Raw genomic sequence first — 25,227 nt, 5'->3', positions numbered from 1 at the left:
TGACCCCCTCCCACATGGGGGCTAAAAGAAGAAACCTCCATATGTGGGGCAAACTTCAGGAAGCAAGTGGCCAGGGCAGAAGGTTTGCACTCCACTATACCCAGGCCTTGGCTGCCCCTCTCCCTCCCCTTCCCACTTCGAGCTGCTTTTCTGCTGCTGGGTAACTGGCACTGTGTACCTCAGTGCTGCAGAACCTCAACCCCCACCCCAAAAGATCCCTATCTAAATCCACCCCCCCATGAGATCCTCATTCATTCCTCCAGGTGGCGGCACCCCCTTCCCCCCAACCTCTGCTCATTTCGTGCATGCCCCTCCCCCCTGCATAAGGCTGCGATACCTCTTTGAATGCTGAGTTATTAAGCGGTAAGAGCTTTTCGCCAAACTATGCTTGCATGGGGGGGGGGCATTTATAGCCTCTGGCCCTCCCCGCACTGGCATGCGGTCCCCAAGGGCTTCACTGAAATGGGATTTGGTCCCCGGGCCCCTGCTGTAAATGATCACAGTCGTGGTGTTTTGAGGCCTGAGACGGGGAACTCTTCTCTACCCAGCCTGAAGCCCGAGCTCTGGCGGAAGTCGCGTTAGCGCGGCTGGCGTGATGCACGCGGCTAGGCGGGAAGCCCGCGTCGCTTCCCTTCCGTCCGCGGGCTCCATAAATCTCGGGCAGTCCTGTCCACCAAGGCTCCACTAAATCGCTTCTGCTTGAGAGTGATCTGTCTCTTCCCACGCACGCCCACCGAGCCAACGGCGCCTCGAGATGGGAGAGGAGCATGTTGCACGAAAGGGCAGGCCTCTCGGGAAACGTTTCCCCCGCGGCGGGAGGGACCGCGACCGCACCTGCCTTGCGTGGCTTTATCACCGCTCCGTGCAAGCTGTGCTTCACACTCCGGGGAGCGGGGCAGCGCCGCCTGGAGCAGGATGCGGCCACCCAGCAAGGCTTGCTCACCGGACGCCCGTTCAGGCAGTTCTGCTGCCGTTTCCTCCAGCGTCCTGGGAATGATCCAAAATGCTGTTGCTGGGTGGCTGTTTTTAAATGGATAAAGAAGTCATCGAAGCATAGGATGGGAAGATACCTTGGAGACCATCTAGGCCAACCCGCCTCTGAATGCAAGCTCTGCCAGAGCAGCTGCAGAACTACATCGAAATGGCCGTCCAGCTTCCTCTTAAAAAACCTCCCGTGATAAAGAATCCAGGGCGACCACCCCTCAAGCCAGACTGCTCCTCTCTCTTAAAGGTCCCCACTGCCCCGAGCAGCCCAAAGCAAGGTGAGGCGTGTGCGTGGAGCCTAAGGACAGTCCGGGCATTTCGCTTGGTCCATGTTTTTAATTAAACTCACCTCATTGTCAGTTTCTGAAATTATTTTTTTTTTTTTGAAATACCCAGAAAGGAAGATGTTTATCCTTCATATTGCATATCTCTGGTGCACTTCTCCAGTTAAAATACATACAAAGAGGTGTACTTGGGAAAGCAAGTATATAAAATCTTAGTCTTGGTGGATGGGGGTTAAACCATAGAAAACAAGATGGAATTGACTGATGCAAAACAAATCATAAATAGATGGATTCCACTCTCCTTATTGTAGCCTGAGTGTCATCCATAAAGCAAAAGCACTTTTCATGCGCGTTAGAGATGAATAGAACGGTGTTGTCCTACTCACAGAATGCTTTGGCAAAAGTGGATTTTTCATCCAGGTTTCAAAGAATTGCTAGAATAGCATCCAAAACCTGTTCATCCATTTTTAACAGAAATGAGTGCAAATATTGAAAGATCCAATCACAGGGTGGGGCGGACATCAAATATTGACTCAATCAACCCATCACAGCAGTATTGCTGAGATATAACTGATGTGTGCTTGTGTGTGCTATCTTGTTAAAAAATGAGTGGGTGGGTGTGTGCACACACACACACACACACACACACGGGTGGGGCGGGGGGAAGAAGGTGATGCAGATAAAAAACTGAGGCAAACCATGTGTGTGTAGCATTGTCCGAAGAGCCCCAAAACCAAAAGGAGAAGACCTGATAATCCAGAATCCCAAATCTATTGTGTCCACCTGAGCTTCAGAGTGGAATTGGGACTTCAAAAGCTGATTTGTGGATACCTTCCTGGGATCCCTGGAATTGATCTATACCTGGAGACATCTAGCTGATGAAGGATTTCCCAGGGGGGTCCCGATAAAGCTCTGAGATAAATTCAAGCCTAAAAGAGGAAGAAGAGGAGAGGCATGGCCTCTTTCATGAAACCAAATCGTCTGCTACATTAAGCATCTTTGTCCAGGCCCTCAATAGCAAATGCGACTGCAAGAAGGAGGCCGGGCGGACGGAACGTCAACCAAACCATCCTGATCAAAGAAGTTCCCATGCTGGTCCTTGCAAAGTGTAGCAGAGCTGGGATGTTTTTGCCCACGCAGAATGAGGCATCTGAAGAGGCACATCCTCCCGGGGAAATCCCACCGTTGATTGGAAAACTTCCTCCAAGGCACAGAGCAAAGCTGGTGCTGTTGAGTCATCCTTTCCAATCAGGGTAATTCCCAATGGAACAAACGCGGGTGGGGAGGGAGGGAAGGTGAAGTGCGCAGGCAGTGGGAGACGGATCGGGATTGCCGTGCGGAGCAGCAGTAACCTGAGCTGGCCCTGAGCGAGGAGGCGCGTCTGGACTGAAGGCCATCTGGAGAGAGACAGAACCTCCGGGAGACCTTTGGAGCCGGCTTGCTGCGCATGGAGCCTTCCCCACACTAACCATGGGGAATGCTTCTGCACATCGCCCCGTCCCACCTTGAGCTTGTCGAGAGCATTGATGGCAGCTTGATCTTTCCGTATCTCCCGCAGGCGGGCAGTTCACCTCTTCCCTCTTTCTTCTCTTCCGTGGAAGAATCTACATCGTCCTTTTCAGATGAAAAATTGGCTGCATGCTTTCCCCAACTTCCCAATTCATAGGGAGACGCAGCATCTGTAATGACACTTCCATTACTAATGTTTGGCAGAAGATCCGTGACTAGGAACCTGGTTTCTGACCAGATGACCCCAAAATAGGTGGGTGGGTGTGATTTGGAGGAGAGATGTAGTTAACGGAAGGGCACAACTTTACAAATGTATGCTTTCTCCATGCCGTGCACGATCCTTTGAACTTAGTCAAATTGATGAGGCAGCTCTGGAATCAAACTCATTGTTTCTCAGGATGCTGGGGATCCATGGAAGGACAAATGATTGTGGAAAAAATTCTGAGAGGATATGAAAAGACTGCTGCTATGTATATTTGCAAAAAGGTGCAGAAAAGTTCTTTATTCAATTGGGAGAATACATGCCAAAATGTAGATTAAAAATTAAAATTAAAATGCGCACAACACACGTTTGTGTTCCATTTAAATTACAGAAGACAATAGTTCAATTTAAACTACCATAGTCAATTCTCAATTTGCATCAGCATGTACCAATTTTATGCAGATCAGCATCCTCTCTCGGATACTTAAGTAGCCATCCCATCCCTGTGATCTGGGAGAAGAGCTTGGCTGTGGAAAGACAAGCTCAGCTTTGCGAGCGAGAAAGTGGGAGGTGGAAGGGTGAGGAGTCAGAGCCCTAGACAGCAACTCCGGGGTCTGCACAGAGTTCAGAAATGCTCACACGGGGAGACACTGAGATTCGCGATGCACGAGGGATCGGTTTTGGAGGTGGGGATCCATTCCCTGATCTCAGCGCTCTGGACTCAGCCTGCGTTCTTGTGCTCATGAAGCCAGGTTCCCGGCAAGTGCATCGAGTCCTCGCTGAGAGCCACTCTTCCGCGCAGGCGACTCGCAGCCTCTGTGTGTGCTGCCGAAGAAGGCCGAGGGTTGCACACCAGACTTCCCGGGGGCGTTTGCGGATTTCCTCCTGGTTTGGCCCGCTTCCTAAGCGAGGGCTGGATGCGAGAAGGGGTGGATTCTGGAGTGGATTGTTGCAACTCAGACTGAGATAATCGGGACTGTTGTTGGCCCTTCTCGATCGTCTGAATCTGCAGTCAATATTAACACTTGTATCTGTTAAAATATCCTTTTAGGTGCTTTTAAGTAAAACCCTTGAATAATAAAAATAGAAATGAAGGGTGTTTTGTTTGCTTTCCTTTTTTATGTGGAAAGATGAGGATATACCATAGAGATTGGAGCCTATTTCACTCAGCTCAGCCATTAGAGAGCTCAAAATAATAATAAAAGTTGTTAAATTACCGCAGCCAGGTACTGCAGGCCTTTCCTTAATAGACAGGGGGAAAAATCCCCTCAGCTTGGCTTAGAAACTTTAGCTCTGGCTTGCCCAGGTTAATTAAAAAAGACCTGGAGAACTTCCAGGGCCTCGCTTTTCATTTTTAACAGCTCTCCATCCTGCTCTGTCCCCCCCCCCCACCTCTTCCAGCACACACCTCAGCAACCCACCAAGCTCGAGGGAAACACGCCATTACGAAAAGCCACATGGCTGCCCTCCGTGCCGCCAAGCAGGGCCAGGAGCCATGCAGAGGAAAGCGCAGGCAAGCCCATGTCTGCAGCAGAGATGCCCTGAATTCCCCAGCCAGGAGCAATTTGCAGCACGTGCTGCAGGAGAGCCAGCCCCAGAGAACCTCCGAAGTTCCTTCTCCAGCAGACCCATGTCCGTCAGTCCAGGGTCTGTTTCCAGTCAGCAGCGGACGGCTTCTGGGAATCTCACCAGCAGGACCTGTTCCCAGGACTCTGCCGTTGCCCTTGAACATCTGGTACTAACGCTTTACTGTCTCTGAACACTTCCATTTAGACAAAACAAATCGTGCCCTTTAAGCACCAAGGGCCGCTAGTTTTTGTCCTCATCTCCCATGGGTTTGCCCAGACTCCTTTTAAAACCAGGGCTGGACCTTTGCGCATTTTAGAGCAATGAGTCCCATGAGGGCACAATGCCATGCATGTCCAGGCCAGGGGCCGGCAACCTTTAACACTCAAAGAGCCATTTGGACCCGTTTCCCACAGAAAAGAAAACACCGGGAGCCACAAAACTCTTTTGGCCTCTAAAATGAAGATAACACTGCATATATCGTTTTTTACCTTTATGCTATGTTTAAAAAAACTATAGTGTGTTGCATTTATGAAACAGATCGGGGGCTGTGCTGTGCCGGCGCGGGTCGCAGATCGGCGACTGTGCCGGCACGTGTAGCGGATCGGGGGCTGTGCGCGATGGAGCCACAGCAGAGGGATTCAAGAGCCACGTGCGGCTCCGGAGCCGTGGGTTGCTGACCCCTGGTCTAGACAGAAAAGACGTCTGACAGTTCCCAGCATTCCTCAGCCAGCATGGAATTCTTTCAGTCTAAACGTGCACAGGATCGTATCTCAAGCGCATGATGCATCCCACCTATGTGAGCTGGGTAAAGAACCGCTGTCCTGCATCTCTGGGAATTCTGTTGGGAGTCCTTTGAAACGGCACTTGCTGAAGGAAGCTTTTTCTTGCTTTCTCTTGCTATCCATGTTAAATAAGCTCCTGCCTAGAAAAACCATGGAACAAGGAAGAAACTAGGAGATGATCTAATTCAGCCTTCCAGTCCATGCAAGATCTGCGATCCAAGATGCAACTCGTAACATCTGTGACAGGCAGGATGTGTCCACAGGACCCATGGTTCTCATTTTATGGCATGAAAAGCTGTCAGCCTGGAGCAGGTTTGACGGGAGGCAGCGCTTAAACCTCGTCCCGGTTTCCCAGTCCAAATCACACGCACACCCCAGTTGCACTTGCAGCACAGCTGTTCACCGAAGGACGAATGGGTGGAAGAGCGCTCCAGGAATAAGGGAAGCCAGCCACGGGGCCCCCAGCCGCTCAAGCAAGGAAGCCCTCTGAGGTGGGCTCGAGTGGATGGAGGCAGTGCGGGGCCGAAAGGGCTTCTCTCCTGCAAGCTGCACTTCAGTGGCTCAGCACAGGAGGCAGCTTTCTCTGCGCCAATCCTCAAGGCTCCTGACGTGGAGTCGGAGCAAGTGTCGCTGCAGGGTTAGCCGTTCTGGGGCTCAGCAGTCCCTTTCCGGGGCCCTTCCTCAGCTGGTGGGCCTCCTGGGTTGCTGTTTGCTTCTTCAGGACCCCCCCCCCCCCCCCACTGGCATTTTTATTTTCCTTTGCCCCTCTCAGCTGTGCTTCTTTCTTCACCCACGGCCAGGCCTGCCTGACCATTTTAAACGCTTCCCAATGCCCCTAATGTAGTGTTGCTTCCCCAGGGCATTATGGGAAATTTAAATGGCAGCTGTGCTGCTGCCTGGTATGGAGTGCACACACACGATGCACAGATATTAAACAGGACTCGAAGAGATCACATATTGAAGCCAGGCCTTTAATCGGAGATTTAAAGGTGTAATCCTATGCAGGTTTAGAGTGAAAGGCCTGCAACTCCCAGCATGCCACAGGCGTTTTTGCTTTTTGTCTAAACCTGCACAGAATTGTACTTCAAGTGACGGTACATGGATCTATCACCCCTCTTGAGTATGTTCTGTGCGGATCCCCACCTTGGGAAGCCTCTCCACGCAAGCATCAGCTGTTGCCAGAGACTGCCACGCTGGTGCAGAAAATCTCTGGGGATCCAGCAGAGCGCTCCAGACCCAGGCCTTAAGGCAGCCACCCTGCAAGTCACGAATGCCGCAGTCTTTGCCAAGGTGAAATTCTCCTTTAGGGTGTTTATTTAGCCCAGTTTGTTCGCTCTCCTGGCTCCCGATGCCGTCATACAATTCCATCAATGCATTATAATGTACCTGATCAACCACGCTGGAGGGGGCAGGAACAATGCATTAATAAAACACGCCAAATGAAAATGCCAGCACTGTCAGCTCAAAACCTTGCAAAGCCAGGAGCTTTCCCAAGCTGGGCACACGTTCAAAAAGTCCAGCATGGTTTCTTGCTCTTTGCAGACCCAAGATTTTCTTCACAGCAGGTCTCACAAAGAGTTCTCTGAACCAATGCTCTGGATGCCAGCATCAGCTGTGAGATGAGCTACAGGGACAGCAGCCTCTCCGGTACTACACCCGGGGCTTCCTGTGGTCCTGGAAGAGCTGTTCTCTTTGAGACACATGCCGCAGCTTGACCTGGATTGATGGAAGAGCAGGAGAAGGGGTGAGATTAGTCTGCAGGCCACCTCCAGGTTCAACGTTTTGGCTGGAAATCTCGATTGATGAAATACCCCGATCTCTGAGCAGTGCCAGCTCCAGGCTGTGGCAGTTGGAGGAGGAGCAGGAACAGGGGGCAATGAGGGAGAGCCACCCTGCCAGTGCAGGCAGAGGGTTTCCTGGAAAGAGAAGGGCTGTGGGAAAGCTTCCAGCTGGGATTCCACTCTTTCCATGGGCAGAGGCTTCCCTTTGCAGCTTCAGCAGAAGGCTACTGAGAGCACGGGCTGTTTCGTTTGCCGCGCAGCCTCAAGAGGACTGCCTTTTTCAAGGGATTCTTGGGTCTTGAACCAGAGGAGGGCAGGGAGGGGCCAGCTCCTGACAGTGCGAGGCACCTTTCCCTCCGTGAGTCGACCTTCTCTCCATCACCCCCTGCTCATCTTCTGCTGAGGGAGCAAGACCGTTGCAGCATCCACTCTTCCTCCTGACCATCCCAATTGTCTGTGCCAGATGGGGGGGGGGGCGCTAGGGAACACGGGGTTGCAAAGGCTGCTGCCCCACTGAGCCCCCGGCTTGGAAGTCGACACCTTGACAGGTGCCCGATTGTGGCGACCATGGACATCGCCCTCTGCGTGTTCAGGCCGGCTCCACTGCAGCCACACAAGGGCATCGGCCTGGGTGATTCCACTGGCAGGCAGTGGTCGCATCTGTGCTGGCCAGGACTGGTATGCAAACAGGCGAGCTGGCCTGGACTGGATTGGGATATTGCCTCCCTCTGGCTTTGCTGGCTTGGTCATGTTGGGAATTATGGATTTTTTTTCTGCTGGCTGAGGCATGCTGGGAACTGTAGGCCTTTTTCTAACCATGCATAAATATGTTTAAAACCGTGCCTTTGTTATGCATGTTTGCATTTCCATCGCATCCAACAGTCAACGCTCCCAACAATTCAAACTGCACAATACAGGATGATAAAAATGCAATCGAAGAGTTTGAAATTACAGTATAAAATAAAAGTAATAGCCAAACAGAAGCTAGGAGCAGTGTGAAGATTTTAAATATGCTACCAGATACAAAACTGGGAAATAAAAATGCCTGAGAAAAACAGAAAGTTAGAGCTGGCTTCTTCAGCTCCGTGCCTTCTGAACCAGGGAAGGATGAGCCAAGGAATGTACCTGCAATGTACATTCCTGCCATGTACCCAAAGGACGAGTGGCTACAAAGGGGAATCCTGCTCCTCCGCCCTCAGTCTTTCTGCAGGTACCTCGGGGGACACCAAGGGAACAGCAGGGCCTCCACCGACCACCCGCTCTTGGCAGGGGCCTGCGAGGGAATGGGGCAGCGCCCTTCGCTTCAGCTTCTGCACAGGTAGCAAAGTCTGGCCACCTGCAGCTATGCCCACCTCAGAAGGCAGCCAGCAGCCATTTCTTTACTGGTTCCAAACAGCGGGGCTAGCATGGACAATCCCAGCAGGAGGAGTTGCTTGTGAGCCGGGATCTGGACCACTGTCTTCTTGGCCTCCTCCTGAGGAGACCCAGGAAAAAAGTGGCTGACCCTTACTCAGTATGGAGCCTACTCAGGTCTGCGGGCAACTGTCCCCAGAGCCGCTCAGGCAGGGCTGCAGGACTTTGAGACCATCTCCGGCCCTTGTGGGGTCTCCCAAGCCACCCCCCAGTGGCAGGGTTGCTGGGTTCAAACAACACACGAAGCTGCCCCGACTGTGAAGCTAAGCTGGCTCAGCACGTCATGCAAACCCAGCCCGAGCACGGAGAGCCTGGCTCAGATTCCCCCTTGGCCATGAGGTTCACCGGCAGATCTGTGTCAAGGCACTCTGGTGCTCCAGCTGAGGTGCGACCTCGGCCTACCACTGTCGGGGCAAATTGTTGTTCTGCGCTGCCGTGCCGCCTCTGTCTTGCAGCAGCCTTGAGTGGAAGCGCTCCCCCGCGGCTGGCCCTGCTCAGCTCTTGCAAATTCCGGGCTGGGGCTTCTTTGATGGAGTCCATCCACCTCGCATTCGGCCTTCCCTTTCTTCTTCTCCTTTCAACCTTCCCCAGCATGGCTGTGCTCCAGGGACTTCTGCCTTCTCATGATGTGCCCAGAGTACAATAGCCTCAGTTTCATCAGTGCGGCTTCCGGGGAAGGTTCTGGCATGAGTTGATCGAGGCCGCCCTTGCTCACCTTCGTGTGGGTCTAGAACATTCACAAAGCTCTCCTCCACCACCCGGCATCCCCTTTCTTCCCTGTCAAGCGTTCACACCCTGACATGGGGATCGGGAATATACAATTGTGCGAATGACCTTGGTCTCGGTCTCCAGTGAAGGATCCTTGCACGGGCCTTTTTGGCGTCTGCCGTTGCTGCCCTTCCCACCCTGCTGCCTTCTGATTTCTTGGCTGCAGCCTCCCTCTGAGCTGATGATTGAGCCAAGGTATGCAAAACCTTTCACAAGTTCCGTTTCTTCACGGATGACCCCAAACTTGTTTCATTCTCCTGTAGGCATGCTTTTTTTTATTTTCTTAATGTTCAGCTGCAGTCCTGCTTTTGCACTTTCTTCTTTTACTTTCATCAGGAGTTGTTTCAATTCATTGTTGCTTTCTGCCAGTAATATATAGTCATTTGCATATTTTAAATTATTGATGTTTTTCCCACCAATTTTCACTCCTTCCTCTGATCGTAAGTTAGCTTCCCTTATGATCTGTTCCGCATGCAGGTTGAATAGGCAGGGAGATAAAATGCAACTTGTCTCATGCTTCTGCTTATAGGAAACCTTTCAGTTTCGCCATAGTCTGTCTTAACAGTCGCATTTTGTTCACAATACAGGTTGTGCATCAGGACAATCAAGCACTGAGACATACCTGTTTCTTTCAGGATCATCCATAGTTTCTCACGATCCACACAATTAAGGCTTTGCTCTAGTCTATAAAACAGAAACCGATCTTCTTTTGAAACTCTTTGGTGCGCTCCAGTTGACCACACATATATTTTCTATATGATCTTGAGTGCCTCTTCCTTTCCAGAATCTGGCTGAATGTCAGTCATTTCTCACCCCTTAAAGGGTAAAATTCTTTTGTCTGCAGCATGCCGAGCATCACTTCGCTTTCATGTTGGGCATCGCTTTGCTTTGTTCTTTTGCATCTCCTTTCTTGGGGATTTGGATGCACAAGGAATGTTTCCAGTCTGTGGGCCATTGTGTCATTTTCATGGGCACGGGGGATGCCAACTTCCTGGGATATTGATAACTGCTCTCTTTAATATTTGTTTTTACCATTGAGTGTCCATGTCATCACACTGTAAGGTGTTTTCAACATTTGTTTGGAAGATAATACATGCATTCTTCAAACCAAAGGTCCTCAGCCTGTGCAGATCTGAGACCCATCTCGGTTTCCCAGCCTGGGACGTGGATGTATGCTTACATTTCTGTTCTGCAGCAGCGAGCTGAGCCAGTCAGGAATTGCCTTGGAGGAAGCAGCTTAGGAGAGCCCCAGAGCCCAAAAGGGCACTCTTCTGTGTGGTCCCCAAAGTTAGCAAGTCAACTGGTTGGCCTTGTTGCTTCCCAGGAAAAACACCAGCCTTTAAAGCAGCACTCAGCTACAGTTTGTGCTTTCACTTAATGCGGGCAAACCCTGCCTGGCCAGAATAATCTTGCACCCCGGATTCTCTTGACACACCAAGCGACTGCCCACTTTGCCTCAGCCCTGCTCCCGGAACCATTCCATGCCCTCGCCTTCCCCTCTCCCCCTAGCCTACTTCACAGGATTGTTGTGATGATTCAAAAGGGAGAGGTGACTTTGCACGCTGCCACCAATTCCTTGGCGCAAGGACAGCAAGGCAGCTAAAAGCACCAGCCACATGCTGTGTGATTGGGGAATTAGCGCAAACGAGAGCCTTTTAACATCCAAATAAATGGCACCATCTTAGAAAGATCGAGAGCACAGATTTATGGCAGAATTTACTTTCACAAATAAGACATTAGTTTTACTGGCTGTGCAGAAAGTCGAAGGATTCAAACAGCCAAAGGAATTTGCACATTAACTGCCCTTCAGAAACATCTTTCATTTCTGGGGCATGCAAGCCAAAGAGACTGCATCTGCCAGAAATGAGGTTAACCGTTTATTTTTCTTCTTTCCATACTTAACTGCAGCGTGATGAGCAATCTGGGGTATTTGATAAGGAAATAACATGGCTGGAACGCCATAGTATCAGTGGCGGATTTCAAGAAAGGACTGTACTGGCATCAGTATGTCAGGGCGAGGAGACCACGTTCTTTAACCGACAATTAGCTAGTGGAGGACAAGCCAACTTTGCAACGGCAGCTGTCAAAATCAGGTTCGGATTTTTTGAAAAATCAGGTTAGGATACATGGGCACATACTTGGTTTGAGGGGGCTGCGACACGATATCTACCCTCTCTTTAAAAAAAAAAAAAAAGCACTAAAACTTCAATGAAATGAATTGGCAGAAACCCAAGCCATGCAAAAGGAGTGACTCCTTTACATGATGTATGATTCATCTTTAGCAGGAATGGTGTATTGGCGGGCCCAAAGCTGATCTGTTTCCCAAGGCACTTTTTCTTTTCTTTATTTAATTTCCTGGCAGCCTTAGCAAGTTTTTATCAAAGCATGATAACGTTTGCCCAGCATTCGACACGTTGGGAAAAGCAAGAGCTCTGCAGGCAGCCGGGCCGGTTACGTTGCATCCTTCTCTCTTCCACTACCATCACAAATGCTTTCCTCTGTGCATTTCAGGCAGTGGAAGAGAAAGATCAGGATCAGCCCTTAGTCTGTGGCAGATCATGGCAGACTCGAAGCAAGAATTTGCAGATCCAGAAGGACAAATATTAGCCTTGCATTGGGCACTGAAGGTCCCCTCTTGCAATCTAGATGAATCGGGTCTCTCTCTCTCTCTCTCTCTCTCTCTCTCTCTCTCTCTCTCTCTCTCATGAATCTGGTCTCTCTCTGCTGTGTGGCACCTTTCAAAGCATTTTCTGCTCCTGCCGCTTCCCACACAGCTTGGCCCCCCAAAGGGGCTCCCAGCACATGCTGCTCTCTGCAGAAGTGCCACGACAGACGCGCGCAAGCCTGCCCTGTCCAACTCTCTGGGACTGTCTGGCTTGCCTCTTGGCCCCACACTATGTAAATACCACTTGTAACTTATTTAGACTCTAAAGTGACTCAACCTCCAAACTTTTTTTTGGAATCATTCTTTTTTTTCCCAGAGAGAGTTTAATGGGGATTATCGTGCCAAAACCCTGAGCTATGCCTCACTTTCATCCCGTTAATGCGATCCATGCATCAAGAGACACCAGTAGAGGCCAGGAGGGCTTCTGACATGGGGAACCTGGGAACAATCAGCCAGAGCTTTCCCCCTCCCCAGTCCTCCCCAAACTGATACATTCCTTGAAATGTAAATAGAAGGGCGCAGTCCTTGGATGCATTAAGCACAGCTGGGGAGGGAACCTGGCAGGGGACGGGTTCAGTTTTGTCATTCATAACCAGGCTGGAGGGAAACCTCACAAGCTCTGGAGCAGCTGGGCAGCCCAGAAATGTCCCTCGCCTAAGGGCCGTGGGCATACGGGTCAACCCCCCCATCCCAGTTGACCACCAAGGATCGTGCATCGTCTGTGTGTATTCACAAGCATGCACACATGGGCACACCTTGGTGTTTTGTCGGCTTTGTGTCCATTCCCAGTCATAAGCAGTTTTGTTGTTGTCCCAAGAGAAGTGTGCCTTTTGGTGCACTTAAAAATGTATGCACTGAACTGAAATGTATTCCAACTATTTTACATTCGTTTTAAATTCATTGTAATGTTGTTTTGTTTCTATGGTATTTGTATTATACTGTATAGTTTTGTTCTTCACATTGGTATGAACTGCCCAGAGAGCTTTGGCCATGAGGCAGTATAGAAATGAATTTAGCAGAGGTGGCAGCAATGACAAGAACAGCAAATTTTCTCACTTGCGTTTTCTCATTGACTAACGTGTGAAAGGTGTCCCAAATGGGCATTCCTCTAAAGGACATTTTTTTTCAAATCTGCATCATGAAGCTCAGGAATGTTGCCCCCACCCACCAAGTACTTCTGTTCAGGTCCACCAGTGGCCGGAGCTCAGCGAGCAGCTCATGGCAGGTGAAGGGAGGAGGAAGCGAAGGAGAACAGCTTCCTTCTGCCCTGCGGGGTCTCCTAGGGTGCCACCTGGAGGACAGAGAGGGAAAGGCAGGGCAGAAGGGAGGAGGGTTACCACCCTGAGCCTGATCATCTGCCCAGCGCATCAAGGTAAAGCATCACAAACCATGGCAACTGTGCAGGGTTGTGTAGCGGGCAGGCCAGTCCCACACAGTGGCAGTCGGAGGAGGAGGAGGAACAGGGGGCAATGCCCTTGGAACTCCTTCAAGGTTGCCCTGTGAAGCTTCTCAGGCCAAGCGTGAGAGTCAGCCTGGTTTGGGAAGGGAGGAAGGGCTCAGGAGGGGAGGGGAGCAGGTGCGAGACTCGGCCCTTGCCCCAGTGGGGAGGCACTGGAAGAAGCGGGCTGCTCCACCGGAGGGGCTTCGCCATTCACCCTCAGGGAGGGAGAGCCACCCTGCCAGTGCAGGCAGAGGGTTTCCTGGAAAGAGAAGAGCTGTGGGAAAGCTTCCAGTTGGGATTCCACTCTTTCCATGGTCAGACGGTTCTCTTTTCAGCTTCAGCAGAAGGCTACTGAGAGCACGGGCTGTTTTGTTAACTGTGGAGTCGCCAGAAAAGAATTGCATTTTTTAAAAAAGGATTGTCTGGCTTCTGGAACCAGAAAGGAGGAGGAAAGAGACCAGCTCAGCACCGTTCGTTGGTCATGGACCCCACCAGTGTCTGCTGCAGCACTCAGAGAGCTGATGTGGCGAGCTGGGCAATGCAGAGATGCTCCCTCGAAGAAGGGCTGCTTGCACGGGCCCGTCAGCCTTCCTTCCGGAGCGCATCTCCTGTTCCCCATTGCTTGCCGCAGCCCAGACAACGGTGGTGGCAAAGAGCCCCGGTTTCTCACGCTGCCTCGGACCCAGCCTCCAGCTCCCTGCCTGTTGAGCTCGGCGGGCTCAGTTGAGGTGATGAAGCATCAGGTTCCAGAGGAAAAATACCAGCACTGCTTTTGCACAAGGTATTAACACTCCATTTTCCTGAAGAGTGCCTCTCTTTCCCAATGCAGAATGCCGGCGATATGCACAGAAGGACAGAATTAGGAAGAAAAACAAAGAAGGGGACCAGGTAAGTCTCCGAGTTGATCCTCTTGCACTGTGCCCCATAATGGACCTGTATCTTTCAAATGAGGGCAGATGCAAATATAACCGCTGGTTCGGTTCGGTTCGGCTTGGTGCCCAAGGGCTAAGCCCGCATTGCTTCTCTGCACCAGCAGGCCTTGGCGCTGAAGAAGAATCGGAAACAGATTTAAGATGACATAATCTGAGATCTGTTTCTGATAAGTTATGGCCACCAGCTTAGATGAATAACTTTTGGAAAGAGAGGGAGTTAAAAAAGATCTGCCAAAGGCTGTAGGCCCTGATCGACGTGGAGTTCTCCTATGTTCAAAGTCCTGTTCAAAGGCACTTTGCACTGAACACCAGTTTATAGAATAGTAGGATTGGGGGGGGGCATGAAGGCCATCAGGTCCATCCTCCCTCAGAAGCAGCGGGCCTTCTTGGCCTGACGTGTGTGTCCGGAGGATGGGCCAGCCCTCTCACTGAGTAAGGGGATGCTTCGGGTGGCAGGTTCGGAGAGGCGGCAAATTGCCATCCAACGCAGCTTCTCTGCCACTTCCTCAGACGACCTTCTGGGCCACTTGACCCTGCTGGTTCCCTTGCCCTTTGCTTGCAGGCCCACCTGCCGGGGCACAGCGACCAGCTGCTCTTTCCTAGGAGCACAGGATGGTCAGCGCTGCTGCAAAGCAGTGGCGGCACCCCGGCGTGGCTCTCCAGGCCATGATGCCTGGCTCCAAGGAAGGGCTTCTCCGGAAGGAGAGGCGTTGCTGAAGGGAGAGCTGACCCTGCAAAATTCACCGCCATGAATCTGTTCACCTGACTTGCTGCCATGGCAAAGCAGGGGGCGTGCAGGCTCCCCGGGCCACAATGCCTTGTTCTCAGGAAGGACCCCCCGCTCCTCGAAGCAAGACGCTGTGGGGTGAGAGGACCATGCTTTTCTGCTGCTGATGCAACAGCAGCCGTGAAGGAAGGGCATGGGGGCGTCTCCAAGAGGCATCTGGTTGGCCCCTGTGGGATTCGGGCTTGTAGCTTCAGATGGGTTCTTCATCTGATCCAGCAGCAAGAATCTTGCTACCCTCATGGGGTTGTCTCTGGAAACATCTCTAAGCACGGCCAGCAGTTCAAGGCTCAGAAAAACCAAGAGAGTTCTTTGTTTGAAGAAGCGACATCCGTGGAAGAATAAAGGCCACAGTCCTTACCAAATAAGGGCTGTCCCCTCAAATAAGAGACATCTGGTAGCCCTACCTCTAGGGGACATCTCGTGGCGGGGGGAGAAGGAGAATTCCTGCCTCCCCCCCCCCCCGCCTGCCATTCCGCCTTTCTTGTGGCTCCTACCCAAGCAGTCGGGCCTCCGTGATTCACTGAGCAGAACCTCCACGTTGAGCTTCAGAACAAACTCTGGGCTAGCAAGCGGCAAGAGCCAGCGAGAAGAGGGGATGGGGTGAATTGTCTCGAAGTGCACTTTCTCAGATGGGAGGTGGGTGAGAAGGAACTGGTCTGGATTAACCATTGCGCTAAGTACTCTGCAGAGAGAGCACTTATGCCGAACTCAGATCCCCACGTGGTGTCATTATCTGGAAGGAGACCAGATGTATAAAGCGAAACGAGAACCATTCTCATGATCTTAGGTTGTACTCATTGCAGCCGCCAGCCAGTCAATAAAAGCATGAATAAATGAACCCGGCAGCATTTTTTGCCCTGCGCAGATTAGGCACATTAGAGACATTTGCCCGCTGCATCACAATTCATTTGCTTCTGCCAGTCTGAGCAAGGATGGGCAGACCGTGGGTCTCTCAGGCTTGATTTCAAGGAGAAAGTGGGGAGGTGGGTGTACACTATTGCCCTGCAAATTCTATATTATAATTTGATATCTTTTTCATCTCTGCCTGATCATAACATGTGCTCTGAAAGAATGGCCAGAGCTGGATTTGGATTCTCTACAGTATTCAGATATTTGACACCTGGCCAATATAAGCGGCAAAATCTGAAATACATGCGATTTGGAATTCTTCGTGCACAAGGAGTTCAGAAATGGCGTGACAGGGTGGATGCACAGCGACTCCGGAGCCCAGCCTTGAATGCAAAAGGGACGGCTCAGAAGCGGTGGCTGTGTTCCGCGTGCACGTGGCCAGTTGATGCTGGGCAGCATCTCCGGGCAGGCTGGGAAGAATCCTGCCTGGAGCCACGCCGAGCCGAGCCGTGGGTGCCTGTCCGTGTTGACACGACTAGAGTAGCAGAACCTTTGGTACGAAATGGCACAGGGATCAGCGAACGCCCTGGGGACATTTGAAGCTAGAGCTCTGTTAAAGGAGCCAAGCCTCAGGTGGCCATTTCGGCAGCATGGGGCCTTGGGCCCTGCAGTTGGGAGTTGGAGGTGATGCCAAGAGCAAGGAACCCTGCGCAAGACTGGGGTTGGAGGCTGGTAAAGGCGACCTGGAGAAAGGTTGGATTCTCACCCCCCAAAACAGATTCCTCAGATGCCCCTAAGATAGAATTGGCCCGTTGGAAGGCCACGCACCAGGGCCTTACAGATTAGAACGCGCTTGCTGGCTAATGGTGTGACCGAGTAATTTAGACCTGGATTTAATGGTCTTGGGGAGCGTCATTTAGGCAGCTGCAAGTATGACTTGAGTTGCGCAGGACACAGCTAAGACTTTTCATCTTCCTTCCCCAGCCACTGTTTCATGCTTCACAAGTGCTGCCGCTTTCCAGATCGGTGAGATGTCTGAGCAAGGGCAGAAGGTTTCCCACCCTTGATTAAACAAGCAAACATACACAAGCTCTCGTGTATCTGCTGTTTTTCATGTCCAACTCAGTCAGAGCACCATCATCGCTATGGGAATAAAGTGGAGTTTGCTTCCACTGCTTGGATGTACTAAAACCTTTCCACTCTCTGGGTAGCAGGACTGGCAGTTGGTGTTGGATGCACAGCAGGCCCTCCAATGTTGGAGGCCGTGGCCAGACAGGAAGGTACACAAGTGAAGTACACTTTTGGGTTTTTTTAGATGTGGAAAATACAGAAATTGAAGAGATGACAATGCACATGCCCAGCTTTCTGGTTTGGTCTCTCATGCATACATATAGGCCTCATACAGCTCACTTCAACTCTTGTATTTTCCATCTCTAAAAGAAGTGAAAGTTTGCCAGGTGCTTAATTCTTTGATCAATGTTATAGTGCTGATAAGCTGTAATTTGTGGCTTGGCTCACTTTCTTGAGTTATCTATTTTGCTTATTTTCTGTTTTCTGACTATACAGAAATACATATATGCATAGTATTACCTGGCGGCAGTAAGCCACTATGAGTTAAACATATTATTTATTATTAACATATTAAATAGATGTACAGCTTAGATGCATCAGATGTTTTCTGTGTCATGCTTTGAAATGGATGTCGCCTCTGCTTCTGGTTGGTGAGTCATCCAAGTACCAGAATGCCTCTGCAGCTGCACCTTCCTCCTCCTCCTCCTCCTCCTCCTCTCTATATTGCCCCTTAGCTGAAGCTTTCTGGGTGGTTTATTCATGAGTCAGCAATTCTATCACCCAAATCCTTAATCAGACCCTGGGGCTCCCCCAAAAAAGAACGGGGCTGCAGCAGAGAGCCATATCAGACAAAGAAAATACAGAAGGAGAGCAACAGTAATTCAAAGTGAGCAGAATGGAAGAAGAATCGCCCTTCTTGTGTATTTGAATAACACGGTTGTCAGGCTATGGCAGACATAAACTTTATCACTAGGGTGGTTAGCAGCAGAAGAGGGTTACCAAGTGCTTTCACATGTCTTTGTCCCAGCAGTGCAGAGCAGTCTTCTAGAAACGATTCATATGTTGAAGATATTCCTGCCCACCTCCCAACACATACTGAAACTTAATTTTGCAATATTAGGTACGACGTGATTGCAAAATCAGATATCACTGCAAAAAGGAGCCAAGGCCAAGGATTAGCAGGGTCCCCCGACAACACATTCGCTGTTTGTCTTCATTTCCCCATTTTCAGCTCCATCCCATAATTCCTGAAGCTAAGCTGTTACCCTGGGAGGCCAGCAGCTCCTCCAGTTTCTTGCTCCATTAACTTTTGCAGCAGTTAAGCACTCGCCCTGACGTCTCCGTGCTCCAACCGGATGCAGTCCACTCAATAATATTTAGCTCTCTTCCCTCCTTCCGTGTGCCTTGCGAGGTGCCCGTGGCACTGAAGCAGCAAGAGCACTTGGGAGTGTCGTTCTCCATGGCTGCTTTCTGTCTGTGGCCTTCCCTTCCTCTGGAGACTCGCCAAAATCCAAGCCTGAGCACACAGCCATGGCATCCAACACTACCCTCCGCCTCCCCAGCTCCTGCCATCTGGACTTGACCCGCCTTTCTGCCATTGGTAGAGCAGGAGGCCACCGATACCCATTTAAATCACAATCATTATCCCGAAATGTGCATTTCTCAGCATTTATCATGTGCACGCTTTCTGCCTGTCCGCATCTTCTTCCGCTCCCCTTTTCTGTGATGCATTTCGGTGATGCACCTAACGCAGCAGCTGACCAAAGCAACCCTGAGTGCTTAGTTCTTCCCAGGATGTCTTGTACGGTGTGACGCCGCTGCATTTTCTAGGGCTGTTTCTGATTGGAGGCAAAGAGGAAATAACCCTTGACCGCCAGTGGAGGAATCTGAATTCATTGCTTTGGAAAGGAAGGCACAGCAAAGGAATAAAATGAGCTGCTATCCTACCCGGTCGTCCTCCCTTAGAATTGATCGGTACACTCCTGTGTGTAGATTTCTATTCTCCCATGCAGATTCCAACAGTGCAGTTTGGGGCAAACGACACTGGACCTGTGACTTCCCCTTCCTTTTTTCTGACAAGACCCCTGAGACAAGGAAGGGCCCTGCGGCTTCAGTGTGGGACCCAGGGAAGTGCAGGGCTGCTTTGTTCTGGATTAGTTTCTCTTCTGATTATGACTAGGTGTCAGTAATTTAATCATATCTTCTGGGGAGAAGGAATGTGGTGTCTTTCGTATGAAAATTACTCCTTGCCTGCTGCTAGAAAGTCCTTCTAGGCCTCAGTCTTGGCCTCCGTCTGCTTGAAAACGCTCCGTCTGAGCACCTGTTCATGACAGACATCACGAGGGCTTCTCTGTGTCAGGCTGACTAGAAAGCCAGACCCAAAACCAAGGAGAAAGGAAATTATTATCTGTCTGTCTCCCTCCCACTATCTGGCCTCTGCTGCAGCCGGTACTCCTCCTCCTCCTCCTCCATTTCTTGGCACTTAAATAACATTTAATGGAAAAGTCTTCTTGTGGCTTTAATTAAAGTGATTCCAAAATGCATGGAACATAGCATTGTATTTCAGCTTACACGGTCACCGGAACCTCCCCACCAGCTGGGAAGAAAACATGCCGTGCACTCTGGAAGCTGGAAGAAACCCGGAGAGCACTGCGGGCCGGCGAGAACAGGCTGTATTCTAACAGGGCGCACCACGCTCCGTCATTCTGATGGGGAGGCCGCTGCCCCAGCTGGCGGCATTCCTTGGCGTGCAGCACCTTGCACGAACCCTGACGGCGCTGTAGGACGAGCCATTTGGCCCGCCTCCCCTTCCCCCATGGTGACATCTTTCCCATCTCAACGTCAGTCTCTTCTGAGTAGGGCGAACTTTGCAAATTTGGGTAGATTCTTCGCAAATTGAATTGAAATGCAATTCTGACTGGCCACATCCAGCGTCTCAAGCTGCTTCTATTCCAGAGACAACCCTGTGGCACCAGCCAGTCCTGATGCTGCTAAAGATGAGGCATCGGTCAGAAAAAAAGGTGGCAACCCTATTTCAGTATCAGTTTTCACCCAACCTTTCTGCCTTTTGCAAGGAGGCCAAGGCAGATTACAAGGTTCTCCTCCTCTCCCTTTTTATCTCCGAACAACAACCCTGTGAGGTAGGTTAGGCTGCGAGTCTGTGACTGGCCCAGAGTCACCCAGTGGGCTCCTTGGCTGGGCAGGGACGAGAACCCGGATCTCCCCAGTCTCGGTGCAGTGCTTTGACAATTGCACCAACGGGTGCAGACACCCATTGCAAAATTTGCAATTTGGGGTCAGTTCCGGTCAGAGCTGAAATGAAACGAAATTCTCACCCAAGCAGGGGTGGCGGTGGTGATGTGCAGATGCACCGGGAAGAAGCGAGCACTGCGACTCTCCTTCGTGCTAGCTCAGGAGAGAATGATCTGTCGTTCATGCATACGGGAGCAGGGGGGGTGAGCTGGCCCGAGCTCAGATGATCAGGTGGGGGGAGGCTAGCCAGGCCCTCCGTGACATCTCGAAGCCTCGCTTCTGGATCCCTCTAAATTTAGCCGGAGCATGTCCCCATTGTGGCTGGCTGGGGAATGCTGTGACCTGCAGGCTTTTTTTCTGTCTCTGCATGCATAGAATTGTGCTCTAAAAATAGTAACTGGGGGCCCTCTCTGTCACAAAGGACAAGCTCCCCCCTTACCCCCTAAGTAATTCAAGCACTGGGACTGATGGGGAGGGAAGTTGTAACCCCTTCTTCCAGCTCACGTGCTAAGACTTCAGTCCCTGGAATCTGTCCATCCATCTGTTTCTACCTCTCTCTGTCTCTCTCTCTCCCTTCCACCCCTTTTATTTATTTAAAAGATGTATAAACGGCCTTTTATGGGGGGGGGGGACCCAATGCTGCCTGTGAACCTGAAAGCCACAAAACCCAACACGCAATGCAATGCTGATGAGGATGAATAAATAAGCACTATAAAGTAAATCCAGAGCTCTCCATTAAAACCAGGGAGCACCAGAGTCTTGATGGCATCCAGTTCTCAGCCAAGCTAAGTCAGTCAGTCTCAGGCCTGCTGCAATGCCTGTGCGACGACACGGACTGGATTAGAGGCTCACAAGTGGGTGCCACCACCAAGTAACCCCTGTGCCTTTGGCCACCCACCGCTTGTTTTGACAGGCTGCACAGCCATCGGCTCCCGAGGGCGTTCCATGGTCAACAGAGGGAAATGCACGTGTACGTATTTGCTTTGGGGCACCATGGTTTTGGGATGCGTGTTTGGAGAGAAGAATTTTCCCCATTGTTTTTGTTTTGCAAGCATAAGAAGCCTCCCTAGACACACACACACACACACACACACACACACACACACATATTTCCATCATCAGTAACCTATAAAACAATGGGAATATCCAAAACCTGGGATGCCTTCCTGAAGGCGATTCACCTGGCACCCTCTTTATACTCCTTTTGGCACCAGGCAAAGACCTTCCTTTTTAAAGAAACATTTTTGTATCTGATGCCACAAACCTTTGCTTTGCTTGTTTTTATCTGTATTTTAATTGTTTGTCTTTTATGGATTTTCAGCGGTTGTGCTGTTTTTTAGTTTTTATAAGGGTTTTAATCTGATTGTGAGCCGCCTAGGAGTGCTGTTGCACAGTGGGCAGCATACAAATGCTTTAAACAGATAATAAAAAAACCTGGGAGATGACTAGGCTCATCTGACGCAGAGGTAATGTTCCCGCACCTAGTGCGTCCCATGTCTGTTTATTTAGATTTCTTTGATTTATTTAAAACTTTTACATGCCGTCACCACATGCCTTGGCATCTCGGGATGGCTCACAAATGTAGAACTCACTTTGTTGAATGAAGCATATTCCCAGGTATGTATTGCAGCTTTCATGTAGAAATGCGTCTTTCCAGAGTGACACCTTCTCTCTGATGTCACAGGTTGCACCTGAGCAAAACATCCTTTCCATGTGACTGTTCAAGGCAGAGGAGCCCTCCAGGACTCCTTTGCATCTGGTCACACAATAAACTTCTTGCTTGATACTGGCAGCCACAACCAGGAACTGTCATCCTATTATAAAAACTAATTCCGTAACCATGAGGACTAGCAGCTTAGGTGTGTGCATTTTTGAAAATAGAACTGTATGATTATTAAGGTTCTAGAATAGGTAGTGATGGCTTGTCCAAAGCCTAATCCAGGCTAGGGATGAGGAAGAAGGACAATAATGCTTGTCTAACCCACCTCCTCCTGCACGGAGGGGAAGGGTTTGTGGCCTCCTGTAACAGCGCCATCTGGTGGGGTGTAGGACTGCCAACGTATTCCGAGCTTAAGCAAGGTAGAGAAGGGGCGTTTTTTAAAAAAAATGCAACCAAGTTAGCTCACGGTTGGCCCAGACCGGAAATTGGTTGAGATCAAACATTTCAGAACATTGCTATTTAACTTTCAGCCACATTATTCAAATATTAACTGAATCACAAATATTTATAGACTGTGTCTTGAAAGTGGTTTTACAACCCTGCCAGATCACCTGGGACCCCGGAGCGTTCATTAAATCGCAGAGGCCGCATCGTATGGGTTGTGGTCGGAGGTGTTGCAACCAAGTCTTCCTAATGCATTTGAACTGTGATCTGTTTCTGAAGCGCACCCTTATTTATTTATTTGTTTGTTTGCTTGTTTATTTATTTCTTGTAGCGCTACCCTGCCACGCAGGCTGTCTGGAAATCCTGTATTGCACGGGAACAGAAGGGATCAATTGTATGTCCTTTTCCCTGCTCCATAAGTGAATGAGGAGAAGAGAAGGGGCTGCATTTGGTGGGGTACCTTCTCCCCCCTCCCCAAGATCTTACCATCTCAAGTTTCTGAGAAGGGGGCCAGAGAAAGTCCCCACCCCCCACCTTGATGGCTTCCATGGGTGAGTCTTTCTTTATGTCCGATACTCCGTGTCTATTGGACAGGATCCCATCCTGCTGTCCGAACAGGAAAATGCACATTGCATATTAGCAAAAGCCTGGAGAGAATCAGTTAGAATTCCATGAGAATGAGCTGCTACCGCAGAAAGAGAGGGATTTGTGATCAGACTTCCTGTTCTCCTGAAGATTTTTTCCCTACATTTACTTCAAGGGATTTAGATTCCTAAAATCTAGAAATTATGAGGTTGTTTTCCATGTCATAAATCAGCGTCGCTGTGTGCGTGTGTTTTACAGAGGCTGACGCTGGTGCCAGGAGACAGTGCTAAAATGTCTAAATTCAGAATACGTTAGTGAAGTGTTCGTAGAAGCCACATGGCTCACCAAAGAGGACCGTGCTATGAATGCAGTTGTTCTTCGAGTCTACTAAAAGCAAGATGTTGAGATGAAGTTGGAGGTTTCACCTCCAGTGAAGCATCCAAGGAATTTCAAGGGAAGGAAAATGAAAATGTTTTGATAAGATTAGTGAAATGTATCCAGGGAATTCTTTCACACATTCTTACCTGGGACACACAGAAAGCGTGAATATAAAGCGATAAGAGCAAATACCGGCTTGTGCAATCCTCCTTTCTCCCAGCATGCCTTGCGACAGCCTGGTATCTCTTATGCCAGGTGCTGTCCAACTCAGTTAAGGGGCAGTTCTATGCAGATTTACCTAAAAGAAAGCCCGCCTGAAAAAGATTGCATGGCACACCTGCAAAGCACCTTTGCTATTCTGTGTGACAACCATTACAGTTTGCTGGGCTGAGCTAATTCTTCTCGAGGGAACATAAAAAGAGCAGGGTTGCATCAGACCAGGGGTCTGCCTTTCCCACTGCATCTCCCTGCATCCCCAGCCCTGGAGTTTGGGCACAGTCCTTAACGTGTTCAGACAGCAATACTAAAAGCAGAAATGACCTGACTGGTCACAACCGGACTGGAATCCTTCCGATGATTCCAGTGGCTTCCTCCCTTTTCCTTTGTACTGAATGGGGGAGCTTTAGAGCAGTTGCCTTTGGGAAGCATGACCTGGCCACCCGATGGAATGAAAGACCATCCATATTCAAAGCAATGTTCCTTCAAGGAGGAAATTCTTCTTTCAGTGACAGTTTGGCAAACAACGAACCCCAACAACCAGCGGATTGCTTCAGGCGGTCATTCCAGCCAGCAGGAAAGCTCTGGCTCAAACAGGTCTCTGAATGAAAGCTTGGGAGTTCCGGACCTGGTCCCATGGTTCTGTTTGCCAGCCCTCTGAGTTGCCCACTAGCCACATGGAAACAACAGTGGCTCAGCGAATGCATTCATGTGGGTGTTCATCGTTCATCTCTGTGCTGGGTGCTGTATCCCATGAGGACTAGCTGCTTATTCTATGCAACTCTTCCAATAGGACACAGAGCCTCCCAAAACAGATTGCACTTGAAGAAGAGAAACTGCAGAAGGCAAGAAAGAAAAAGTAACAGAATACCAAAGAACAGGCCAGCTCAGAAGGATAAGAGATGCCGTACACACCTGAATGCAAGCAGTTTTGCTATAGCTATTCACCAGGGCAAGTGGATAAAGCATTGCGCTTTCCTTTCATTTTTTTTCCTCCTCCTTTCCCTTCTTTTTCCTTGAGTCTCATGTCTTTTTAGACCCTAGGTGAGTTGGCAGGAACTGTCTAATGATTAATCATTGTAAACTGCCCAGGGAGCACTTAGATTGAAGTTGTTGTTGTGATATGTCATCAAGTTGTCTGACTTATGGAGACCCCATGAATGGGTGTCCCCCCAAATGCTCGGTCCTTTACAGCCCTGCTCAGCTCTTGTGAGCTCCAAGCTGTGGCTTCTTTGATGGAATTCATCAGTCCCACCTTTGGTCTTTCTCTTTAGACTTCTTCTGACTTTCCCTGGCAGGATTGTCTTCTCCAGCGAGTCTGGCCTTCTCCGGAGGTGCCCAAGTCTTGACAGCCTCAGTTTCATCAGTTTTGCTTCCAGGGCAAGATTTACCTCGACCGCATGTAGGACTCACGTGCATGTCTTTGGCTGCAGAGCAGAATAAAAATGCTATGGTGGAAAGGAAGGAGGAAGAGAAGGAGGGAGGGCTGTATTATTTCTGAATGCGGGCAGAGATAAAATAACACTGCCCATGCTTGCATACACATGTGTGTGTGAGTGTGCCAATAAAGAGCACACGTGAGCACAGGTGAAATAACAAACCTTGTGGTCTTGAAGCTGCGCCAACTATTTCACTCATGGGGTTCCTGTGGCTGC

The sequence above is a fragment of the Varanus komodoensis genome, unplaced genomic scaffold (genome assembly GCF_004798865.1).
Source record: "Varanus komodoensis strain SLA01 unplaced genomic scaffold, ASM479886v1 scaffold28, whole genome shotgun sequence".
Classification (NCBI taxonomy): Eukaryota; Metazoa; Chordata; class Lepidosauria; order Squamata; family Varanidae; genus Varanus; species Varanus komodoensis.
This window is presented reverse-complemented; position numbering follows the sequence as displayed.